The following is an 11748-nucleotide window of genomic DNA, read 5'->3' as shown; positions in this document are numbered from 1 at the left end:
TTTGGGAGGCTGAGGCAGACGGATCACCTGAGGTCAGAAGTTCGAGACCAGCCTGACCAATATGGTGAAACCTTGTCTTTAAAAATAAATACAAATACAAAATTAGCTGGGCATGGTGGTGCATGCCTGTGATCCCAACTACTCGGGAGGCTGAGGCAGAAGAATTGCTTGATCCTGGGAGGCAGAGGTTGCAGTGAGCTGAGATAACACCATTGCACTCCAACCTGGGCAACAAGAGTGAAACTCCGTCTCAAAAAAAAAAAAGTGGTGAAAATAAAAACAGACACACACACACACAAAAAAAAAGAAAAAAAAAGAAAAGAAAAACAGAATACAAAAGTACGTATGTTCGTGGTCGGGCGTGGTGGCTCATGCCTGTAATCCAAGCACTTTGGAGGCCAAGGCGGGTGGATCACCTGAGGTCAGGAGTTCAAGACCAGCCTGACCAACATGGTGAAACCCTGTCTTAAAAAAAAAAAAGAAAAAGAAAAGTATGTATGTTCAAAGCAAACAGACTAGAAAGAAGTACTTCAGAATGTTTATTGTGTTTATGTCTAAGAATTAGGATGATAGCGTTAAGAGCACACTAGCTGAATTCTCTAGGCAGCAGATGCTGAGCTGGAGTTAGGAGTGCAAAACTTTGGTTGGGGAGTAACACTTAGGAACGGGAAAAGGAGGAAGCAGTATTGGGCAGATGGAGCAGTGAGACATGATACAAAATCTCTACCAATGGGGAGCTCTAGAGCAAAGATTGCCTATTGTAGGTGTCTTATGATGCATGGGAACAGCCAGGCCTTTGGTCTACCACCTTGCACAGTCGTTGGTTGGGGCTACCCTGAGGAGTAAGTGACCTTGGCTAGAAGGCTGAGAATGAACAAGAGTTTAACAGCTGAGTAATAAGTCCTTTCTTGAGTGAATCTGACCAATGTATCTCTCTGCAACAAAGGGTGACTTTTTTCTTTTTGAGACAGAGTCTTGCTCTGTCACCAGGCTGGAATGTGGTGGCGCCATCTCAGCTCACTGCAACCTCTGTCTCCCGGGTTCAAGCAATTCTCCTGCCTCAATCTCCCGAGTAGCTGGGACTACAGGCATGTGCCACTATGCCTGGCTAATTTTTTTGTATTTTTAGTAAAGATGGGGTTTCACCATGTTGGCCAGACTGGTCTCAATCTCTTGACTTCATGATCCACCTGCCTTGGCCTCCCCAAGTGCTGGGATTACAAGCATGAGCCACCATGCCCGGCCAGGGTGATATTTTTTAAACCTTATTTTGTGTATTTTTGTAATCTAATTTTTGGCACAAAATATGACTTTTATTTTTATTTTTTTATTTTATTTTGACTTTTTTTTTTTTTTTAAATAGAGATGGAGTCTTGCCACATTGCCTAGGCTGTCTCAAATGCCTAGGCTTTAGCAATCCTCTCATCTCAGCCTCTCAAAGTGCTGGGATTACAGTTGTGAGCCACTGCACCCAGCCTAGAAACCCCAGCAGAAACCAACTCTTTTCCAAGAGTGCCAGTAAAATTCCCAGGTAAGACTGCCATTGGCTCAGCTTGGGCCACAATACTTCACTGTACTGCCACTGTACTCCAGCCTGGGTGACAGAGCAAGACTCTGTCTACAAAAAAGAAACACACGGGCCGGGCACGGTGGCTCACGCCTGTAATCCCAGAACTTTGGGAGGCCGAGGCAGGTGGATCACAAGGTCAAGAGATGGAGACCATCCTGGTCAACATGGTGAAACCCTGTCTCTACTAAAAATACAAAACATCAGCTGGGCGTGGTGGCGCGTGCCTGTAATCCCAGCTACTCAGGAGGTTGAGGCAGGGGAATTGTCTGAACCCAGGAGGCGGAGGTTGCGGTGAGCCGAGATCACGCCATTGCACTCCAGCCTGGGTAACAAGAGTGAAACTCCGTCTCGAAAAAAAAAAAGAAAACCTCAGAGTGAAAAAAAAAAAGGGCTGGGCGAGGTGGCTCATGCCTGTAATCCCAGCAGTTTGAGAGGCCAAGGCGGATTACCTGAGGTCAGAAGTTCAAGACTAGCCTGGCCAACATGGTGAAACCCTGTCTCTACTAAAAAAAAAAAAAAAAAAAAAAAAAAAAAAAAATTTGCTGGGCCTAGTGGTTCAGGCCAGTAATCCCAGCTACTTGAGAGACTGAGGCAGGAGAATCGCTTGAACCCAGGAGGAAGAGGTTGCAGCGAGCCAAGATCATCCCATTGCACTCCAGCCTGGGTGACAAGAGCGAAACTGTCTCAAAAAAAAAAAAAAAGAAAGAAAACCTCAGAGCTGGGGATTGAAGTGCCATAAATTCCTCTTGCCTCTGGGCAAATTTTGTCCAGTGATTAGATCAAGACTGAGCCTGCAGGTGGTATTGAATGTCCCCAGTTAAGTGGAAAGTGGAAAGAAGGAGACAGAGGCTGGTCCTACAAGGTCTAACAAACTCAAAAAGAGGTGTATGTTCTCTCAGTGGAATGCAAAACCTAATAAAAATTAAATTTAAAAACCTCAGCTAGAAAGCATTAAGAAACAAAACTGGGAAAGAATAAATGCTATTGAGACAGGTTGTTAAATTAGATTTTCCTATTTTCTTAGTTTTGGAGCTTAGACAATAAGTGCAACTACCCCCATATAAAGAGACATATCTGATCATTTATGCAGGACTCGCTCAAAGTGTAGCCTCCAAATTGGTTCTGAAACCCATAGCCCTGTACCCAGTTTTGGCCCGAGAAAAGAAAATCAAGGAGAGGAAGTTTGGAAAGTGAGGATTTATTTGAAGAGAACTATCAAAGTGCTATGGTTTTCTTGCTCCCAAGTCAAGGGCAGGCAAGGAGTGAGGAGTGAGTGGGAAAGATTAGCATCTCATGGTGATATGTGCTGAGTGGAAGAAACGCTCTGTGGCTACCTGCAACTAGAGCAGAATGTGGTGAGAAGATTTCTTGGGACAGTGTGACAGGAATGCCCTGACTTGTGAGGTAAAGAGACTCATCTGTTATCTCACCTGAGAGCTAGATGAGAGGCTTGCTGGAGGACAGAAAAGACAAAATAGGGTAAAGGACTAGGGGAGGGGGAGTCACAGTGAGTTTGAAAGGTACTAAGAAAGAATAAAATCGCTCCTTCCTTTGGCAAAAGATAAGAAGCCTAAATTCTCTTTTCAGCACTATCACAAATGAGTTGTGTTAATGTGGAAAAATTACTTGAACCCTCTAGGTCTGTTTTCTATAAAAGGAAGAACTGAAGTTGGACACAGTGGCTCACACCTGTAATCCCAGCACTTTGGGAGGCCAGGGGAGAATTGATTGAGGTCAGGAGTTAGAGACCAGCGTGGGCAACATGGTGAAACCCCCGTCTCTACTATATACAAAAAATTAGTTGGGCGTGGTGGCAGGTGCCTGTAGTCTCAGCTACTCAGGAGGCTGAGGCAGGAGAATCGCTGGAACCCTGGAGGAGGAGGTTGCGGTGAGCTAAGATTGCACCATTGCACTCTAATCTGGCAACAGAGCTAGACTGTGTTTCAAAAAAAAAAGAAAGAAAGAAAGAAAAAATAGGCCAGGTGCAGTGGCTCACACCTGTAATCCCAGCATTTTGGGAGGCCGAGGTGGGCAGATCACGAGGTCAGGAGATCAAGAACAAACTGGCCAACATGTTGAAAACCCGTCTCTACTAAAAATACAAAAATTGGGTGGGCGTGGTGGCACACGCCTGTAGTCCCAGCTACTAGGGAGGCTGAGACAGAAAAATCACTTGAACCTGGGAGGCAGAGGTTGCAGTGAGCTGAGATTGCACCACTGCACTCCAGCCTGGTGACAGAGCAAGACTCTATCTCAAAAAAAAAAAAAAAAAAAAAGGGGGCCGGGCGCGGTGGCTCAAGCCTGTAATCCCAGCACTTTGGGAGGCCGAGGCGGGTGGATCATGAGGTCAAGAGATCGAGACCATCCTGGTCAACATGGTGAAACCCCATCTCTACTAAAAATACAAAAATTCAGCTGGGCATGGTGGCTTGTGCCTGTAATCCCAGCTACTCAGGAGGCTGAGGCAGGAGAATTGCCTGAACCCAGGAGGCGGAGGTTGCGGTGAGCCGAGATCGCGCCATTGCACTCCAGCCTGGGTAACAAGAGCGAAACTCCGTCTAAAAAAAAAAAAAAAAGAAGAAAGAAAGAAAGGAAAAATCGGACTACTTTAGGGTAGGGATCTTCTATGACTAGTTCTACAGGTGTATTCTGATGCACTCCATGGTGACTCATGGAGTGGGATGAATTATTATGGTATACAAATGGTCTATGATTTATGATCGTTCAAATTAGGATTTTTGACTTTAGGATGGTACCCATACAATCATTCTGTTTTCACTTTCAGTACAGTATTCGATCAAGTACATGAGATATTTAAGACTTCATTATAAAGTAGGCTTTGTGTTAGATGACTTTGCCCAACTGTAGGCTAATGTAAGTGTTCTGAGCACTTTTAAGGTAGGCTGGGCTAAGCTCTGAAGCTTGGTTTAGGCTAGGTGTGTTAAGTGCATTTTTTCTTTTTTAAGATGGAGTTTTGCTCTTGTCATCCATGCTGGAGTGCAGTGGGACAGTCTTGGCTCACTGCAACCTCCACCTCCAGGGTTCAAGCAATTCTCCTGCCTTAGCCTCCCGAGGAGCTGGGATTACAGGCATCTGCCACCATGCCTGGCTAATTTTTTTCTTTTTCTTTTTTTAGTAGAGACAGGATTTCACCATCTTGGCCAGGCTGGTCTCGAATTCCTGACCTCAGGTGATCCACCTGCCTCGGTCTAAATGTACTTTTGACTTACTAGATTTTCAATTTACAATGGGTTTATCAGGACATAACCCCATCATAAGTTGAGGAGCTTCTACAAATACATTCCATTATATTAGGTCCTAGAACTTTCAGGTCTCAAGGGGACAGCATTCTCCCCTCCCTACCCCTTCTTCTCTTAACATTATTTAAAAGATGGATTAATTTTAAAATTTCCAAAAAAAAGTTATCCATAATACCGCCACCGGACACATTACTAATTATATTTTAGTCTATGCTAGCATTTCCAGACCTTGACCACCTCTCCTTGTATTTGCTCCAGTTACAGTCACTAGCACACACTTTTTGTGTTCTTACAGCACACTAGTTCAGTAAACTGTGTATAACCAACGGGAGTGAAGTTTGAGGTGCTTCCAATCATTGCACAATAAAAGGAGGCAAGGAACAACCTGGCCTTTAATAAAATAGTCTTTGAGGACACAGAACTACTCTGCTGTGGCCTCTCTTACTCCTTAAGTCCCTTGCCCTCCCCATCCTTACATCCTGATCCCTTCAGCAACAGCAGCAACTTAAGAGGCCCAGTAAATCTAAGCCACAGCAGCCTCTGACCTACATGACACTCACTCTGAGGCTGCTTCTGGTTTAGAAATGCCAGGTAATCCATTTAGCAGACATTGCAGCACACAAAGAAAACACGTATCAAAGGGATGTGGATATGCGCTGCTGATTCTGCTATTGTTAAGGCAGGTATCCAGAGACGTTGACAGAGAATCAGCAAGGTGATGACACTCCACCCACCTTACTTCCAACTATTGTGTCTCAATTCCTGTGACCTCAATCTTATGACAGGAACACAACTGAATCCAGCCCCAGGAAAGTCAAGCTTTCTGGAGAAGTCTTTGTACCTTATTATCTCGGCATAGACAGAAATGGTTTAGACAGGGCTTTGAGGAGCGATCCCTTAAAATTTAGCCTAATATTGTGGAAGTTTAAAGAGAGGTGAGAGGTAGAGAGCAATGGGCTAGAGAAGCAGGTAGGTAGGGATTAGTTCATGAAGTCCTTGAAGATTATAGGGGATAAAGAGCCTCAGATAATTTGGAGCAGGGATGTGTACACTCAGATCTATGTTTTAGAAAGATCACTCTGGTAACAGCATGAGGAATGACTTGAATAGGGCAAGCCGGGAGGCAGAGACCAGAGGTTATTATAATAGTTAGGACTGGCTGGGTGCAGGGGAGGCAGAGACCAGAGGTTATTATAATAGTTAGGACTGGCTGGGCGCGGTGACTCATGCTGTAATCTCAGCACTTTGGGAGACTAAGGCGGGTGGATCACCTGAGGTCAGGAGCTCGAGACCAACCTGGTGAAACCCCATCTCTACTAAAAATAAAAAAAATTAGCCAGGCATGGTGGAAGGTGCCTGTAATCCTAGCTACTTGGGAGGCTGAGGAAGGAGAATTGCTTGAACCTGGGAGGCAGAGGTTGAGGCTGCAATGAGCTGATTTTTCGCCATTGCACTCCAGCCTGGGTGACAGAGCAAAACCGTCTCAAGAAAAAGGGATTTGTTCTTGTTTTGTTTTGTTTTGAGACAGGATCTTGTCTGTTGCCCGAGCTGAGGTGTAGTGGCATGATCATAGCTCACTGCAGCCTTGAACTCATAGGCTGAAGCCATCCTCCTGCCTCAGCCTCCTGAGTAGCTGAGACCACAGGCATGCACCACCACACCTAGGTAATTTTTTTATATTTATTTATTTTATTGAGATGGAGTCTCATTCTGACACCCAGGCTGGAGTGAAGTAGCATGATCTCAGCTCACTACAACCTCTGCCTCCAAGGTTCAACCGATCCTTCTTCTCAGCCTCCGAAGTAGCTGGGACTACAGGCACGTGCCACCACACCCAGCTAATTTTTGTATTTTTGGTGGAGACAGGGTTTCACCATGTTGGCCAGGCTGCCGACCTCAGGTGATCTGCCTGCCGCAGCCTCCCAAAATACGGGGATTACAGGAATAAGCCACCCCACCTAGCCCTATTTCGTATGTTTTGTAGAGATAGGGTCTTGTTGTATTGACCAGGCTGGTCTTGAACTCTTGGCCTCAAGCAGTCCTTCCACTTCGGCTTCCCAAAGTGCTGGCATTACAGGCATGAGCCACCACACCCAGCTGTAGTTCAGTTTAAGACATCAAAATTTCCAGGAAAGCATGGAATTTCATCATTAGAAGAGGAAAAAGGGGCCAGGTGTGGTGGCTCATGCCTGTAATCCCAGTGCTTTGGGAGGCCGAGGTGGGCGGATCACAAGGTCAGGAGTTCAAGACCAGACTGGCCAACAAAGTGAAACCCCAACTCTACTAAAAATATAAAAATAAGCCGGGCATGGTGGCAAGCGCCTATAATCCCAGCTATGCCCAGAGGCTAAGGCAGCAGAATCACTTGAACACAGGAGGCAGAGGTTGTAGTGAGCCAAGATTGTGCCATTGCACTCCAACCTGGGTGGCAAGACTTTGTCTCAAAAAAAAAAAAGAGGAAAAAGGACAAGATGCACTAGAAGACAGAGGAAACGTGATCACCTTGGAGAGCTCCATGGGTAAAATAACTTTTTTTTTTTTGGCACTTATCATTTTAAAGATATAAATATTTATATATTTTTTTCTGGTTACAAAAGCAGTTATACTCATAAAAACTTCAAACAATTCAGAAATCTTTAACTTAGGAAGTAAAAGTCCTGTACAATTCTACCTATAAGAAGTGGAATACCTTTCTCACAGTGGGAAATTCTGCTCTTACCAAAGGATTTGAAATGCCTCATTCTCAAAAGGCAATGCAATGCTCAGGTTCCCTGAAGAGTAAATGATGAAAGATTATTCAGAGGAGGAAAGAGGCACAGAATAACTGAATGAAAAAGTACAAGGCTGAAAGAGCTAACTAATTCTCAATTACATTTTCTGCTGAGGTGTTTATTTGACTGAAGTACTTGACTAAGTGGGTGTCTAGTGGTTAGTTTTGCAGAATAAATAAGCTCTAGAAGTTTATTTTGGTAAACAGTTCATACATTCCAGTTTTCTGTTGTAAAGAAGAGTGTTAACACAAAAATTAACTGGGCGTGGTGGCAGGCACCTATAGTCCCAGCTACTCGAGAGGCTAAGGCAGGAGAATTGCTTGAACCGGGGAGGCAGAGGTTTCAGTGAGCCAGCACTGCGGCATTGCACTCCAGCCTGAGCAACAGAGTGAAACTCTGTCTCAAAAAGTAATAATAATGGGCCCCAGGCATGGTGGCTTATATTTGTAATCCCAGCACTTTGGGAGACCAAAGCAGGAGTATCACATGAGGTCAGGAGTTTGAGACCAGCCTGGCCAACATGGTGAAACCCTGCCTCTACTAAAAATACAAAAATTAACTGGGTGTGGTGGTGTGCACCTGTAGACCCAGCTGCTAGGGAGGCTGAGGCAGGAGAATCACTCGAACCTGGAGGTGTAGGTTGCAGTGACCTGAGATCGTGCCACTGCACTCCAGCCTGGGTGACAGAGCAAGACTCTGTCTCAAAAGAAAAAAAAAAAAAGGCCAGGTGCTGTGGCTTACATGTGTAATCCCAGCACTTTGGGAGGCAAAGGTGGACAGATCACCTGAGGTCAGGAGTTCGAGACCAGCCTGACCAACCTGAAGAAAACCCATCTCTACTAAAAATACAAAATTAGCCAGGCATGGTGGCTGTAATCCCAGTACTTTGGGAAGCTGAGATGGGTGGATCACTTGAGTTCAGGAGTTTGAGACTCCCTGGCCAACATGGTGAAGATTGGCCAATGGTCTAAGTCTGTTGCCAAAAGTAAAGAGATGTGCTCAGAAAACAGATACTTCATTTTGGAATTATCCATCATAATGCTGTTCAATCCATTTTACTTCAGAAAGATTTGATTTTTTTTTTGGCTGTTTATTTTTATTTATGGTTTTATTATTTTTTCATTTTTTATTACTAGGTGTTTTGTTTTGTTTTTTTTGAGATGGAGTCTCACTCTGTCACCCAGGATGCAGTGCAATGGTGCAATGTTGGTTTACTGTAACCTCCACTTCCCAAGTTCTAGCAATTCTCCTGCCTCAGCCTCCCAATTAGCTGGGATTACAGGCTTCTGCCACCATACCTGGCTAATTTTTGCACTTTTAATTTTTTCTTTTTTTTTTTGGAGATAGAGTCTCATTTTGTTGCCCAAGCTGGACTACAGTGGCACAATCTCAGCTCACTGCAGCCTCCGCCTCTGCCTCCCTAGTTCAAGTGATTCTCCTGCCTCAGCCTCTTGAGTAGCTGGGATTACAGGCACATGCCACCATAGTCGGCTAGTTTTTGTATTTTAGTAGAGACCAGGTTTCACCAAGTTGGCCAGGCTGGTCTTGAACTCCAGACCTTGTTATCTGCCCACCTCGGCCTCCCAAAATGCTGAGATTATAGGCGTGAGCCACGGAGCCCGGTCTAGTTTTTGCACTTTTTAGTAGAGACTAGATTTCACTATGTTAGCCAGACTGGTCTTGAACTCGTAACCTCAAGTGATCTGCCTGTCTTGGCCTCCCAAATTGCTGGGATTGCAGGCGTGCGCACCAGGCCAGTTTTTTATTATTAGTTTTTAATGAGATGGAGTCTCATAAGATGCTTCCCTGGTTGGAGTGCTATGGCTCAATCACAGCTCACGGCAGCCTTGACCTCCTGGGCTCAAGCCTCAGCCTCCCAAGTAACTGGGACTACAGGCTCTTGCCACCATACCTGGCCAGTTTTTAAAAAATTATTATTGACCAGGCACCGTGGCTTACATCCGTAAACCCAGCACTTTGGGATGCTGAGGCAGGCAGATCACAAGGTCAGGAGTTCAAGATGAGCCTGGACAATATGGTGAAACCGCATGTTGTAGAAACCCATCTCTACTAAAAATAAAAAAAATTAGCTGGGCGTGGTGGCATGCACCTGTAATCCCAGGTACTCTGGAGGCTGAGGCAGGAGAATCACTTAAACTCAGGAGGCAGAAGTTGCAGTGAGCAGAGATCAAGCCATTGCACTCCAGCCTGGGGAACAGAGCCAGACTCCAACTCAAAAAAAAAAATTATTATCTGTAGAGACAAGTTCACGCTATGTTGCTCAGGCCTCCTGGGCTCAAGCCCAGGCTTTGGCCTCCCAAACTTTGGATTACAGTCCTGAGCCACCTCACCTGGCCTACTGTTTATTTTTAATTCATTTAGCAGAAACCATAAATGAGCTAGTTGTTTTAATTAAATCTCTTTAATTATATTTGCTCTGTCCGCCAGAATTAACAAAATTAAATCCAAAAGGACAAGAGTTGCCGGGCATGGTGGCTCACGCCTGTAATCCCAGCACTTTGGGAGGCCAAGGTGGACAGATTATGAAATCAGGAGTTCGAGACCAACCGGGCCAACATGGTTAAACCCCGTCTCTACTAAAAATACAAAAAAACTAGCCAGGCGTTGTGGCAGGTGCCTGTAATCCCAGCTACTCAGGAGGCTAAGGCAGGAGAATCGCTTGAACCCAGTAAGTGGAGGTTGCAGTGAGCCAAGACCGTGCCACTGCACAATAGCCTGGGCAACAGAGCGAGACTCCATCTCAAGAAAAAAAGAAAAGATGGCCAAGAACACTGTGTTACTACATGTTGAAACATTCCTGGCCAGGCTGGGCGTGGTGGCTCACACCTGTAATCCCAGAATTTTGGGAGGCCGAGGCAGGTGGATCACCTGAGGTCAGGAGTTTGAGACCAGCCTGACCAACATGGAGAAACCCCATCTCTGAAAGGCCAAGTTCAATCACCTACCAAGAAGGGTTAAGAGGGCATCAGCTTTACGTGCTTGCTTGCTATTGCTATCTCTCTAATTCTCCTTTTTTTTTTGAGACTGAGTTTAAATCAATCTCATTATTGATTTAAAGCTCTCTTTGCCTATCTAAACCAAACTACACTTATGTCAAGAAGAGATTGGTTGGCATTTTCGATCCTTCTCCCACTCTAGTGCCCTGGAAGGCAGGTGGAGGCCAGGCCATGCCCTGGTACACCTTGTCCACTTCTCTGTTTTGGAAAAGAGGTCAGGGAGAGAGGTGACGCAGTCAGGATTCTCGAATAGCTAGTCGCCTGTTGTTTGAGAGGCATCCCTGGTGTCTACCACTCTGGTTCAGTTTTGTTCTCCTACTGATGGTGGCCTCTGATAAAGCCATAGCTTCTACCCAGATGGGGGTAGTCTCCTTGTGCATACCATGTAGTTTTGCCCCAGCCACCTACTTGGTGTTAGGTTACTGTAGCACAATCATGCTGGAAAGGAGGCTGGAAACAATAAAACAATTTTTGTTGTGTTGTTATTGCTCTGAAGAGCAGGGACAATTTGCAGTCAGAACACTCTGGTTTCCCACATTGCCTGCTGAATAACCTTTGTGTAACAGAGCTCAGAGTGGCAGAAGCAGGTTAGAGACAAGAAGGCCAGAAGCTAAAAGGCCTTCTGGATTTTAAGTGTTTTACAGAGAGCAATACCCAAAATAATATTGGTTGGATAGCTACTAAAACTTGATACTTAGTATACATTATACCTTCTCCATGTAATAAGGATTATAGCTCCATTTTACTGATAAGGAAAGTGAAAGTAAGAGGAGTTAAGTCAATTGCCAAGGTCGGAGAACAGTAAGAAGCCAACATAGGATTTGAACCCAGACTTTCTAAGTCCAGTTCTCTTTCAATCTCTCCCAAAAAGGATGGCAGGGAGGCAGAAGCACCCCGCTGATTTTCCTATTAATTTTTTTTAAACAATGCATTCCCCAAAGCCCCACCCACATACATGTCTGCATGTCTGAGTATATCTCATTGACTTCACCAATGTCACCTGGCCATGTTTACTGCAAGGGACATTGGGAAATCATGTTTTCTTTTCTTTTTCTTTTCTTTCCTTTCTCCCTTCCTTCCTTCCTTTCTTTCTTTCTTCTTCTTTTTTTTTTTTTTTTTTTTTTTTTTTT

The 11748-nt window shown here is 44.9% G+C and overlaps 1 long non-coding RNA gene across 1 annotated transcript in view; it reads right to left on the bottom strand.

Moving 5' to 3' along the window:
* Positions 1-1382: 1382 nt before the first annotated feature.
* The window catches only part of LOC116525110, a 21616-nt gene continuing 11250 nt past the window's right edge, over positions 1383-11748 (bottom strand). The window contains exon 3 of the long non-coding RNA XR_004257581.1: positions 1383-1419. This is a non-coding gene — a long non-coding RNA (uncharacterized LOC116525110). The remainder of the gene's footprint in view (positions 1420-11748) is intronic.

Source organism: Sapajus apella, unplaced genomic scaffold, assembly GCF_009761245.1.
Source record: "Sapajus apella isolate SASKATOON/1434 unplaced genomic scaffold, GSC_monkey_1.0 scaffold47, whole genome shotgun sequence".
NCBI classification, from domain to species: Eukaryota; Metazoa; Chordata; class Mammalia; order Primates; family Cebidae; genus Sapajus; species Sapajus apella.
The sequence above is the reverse complement of the archived record's forward strand: the minus strand, read 5'-3'. Positions and strand labels throughout refer to the sequence as shown.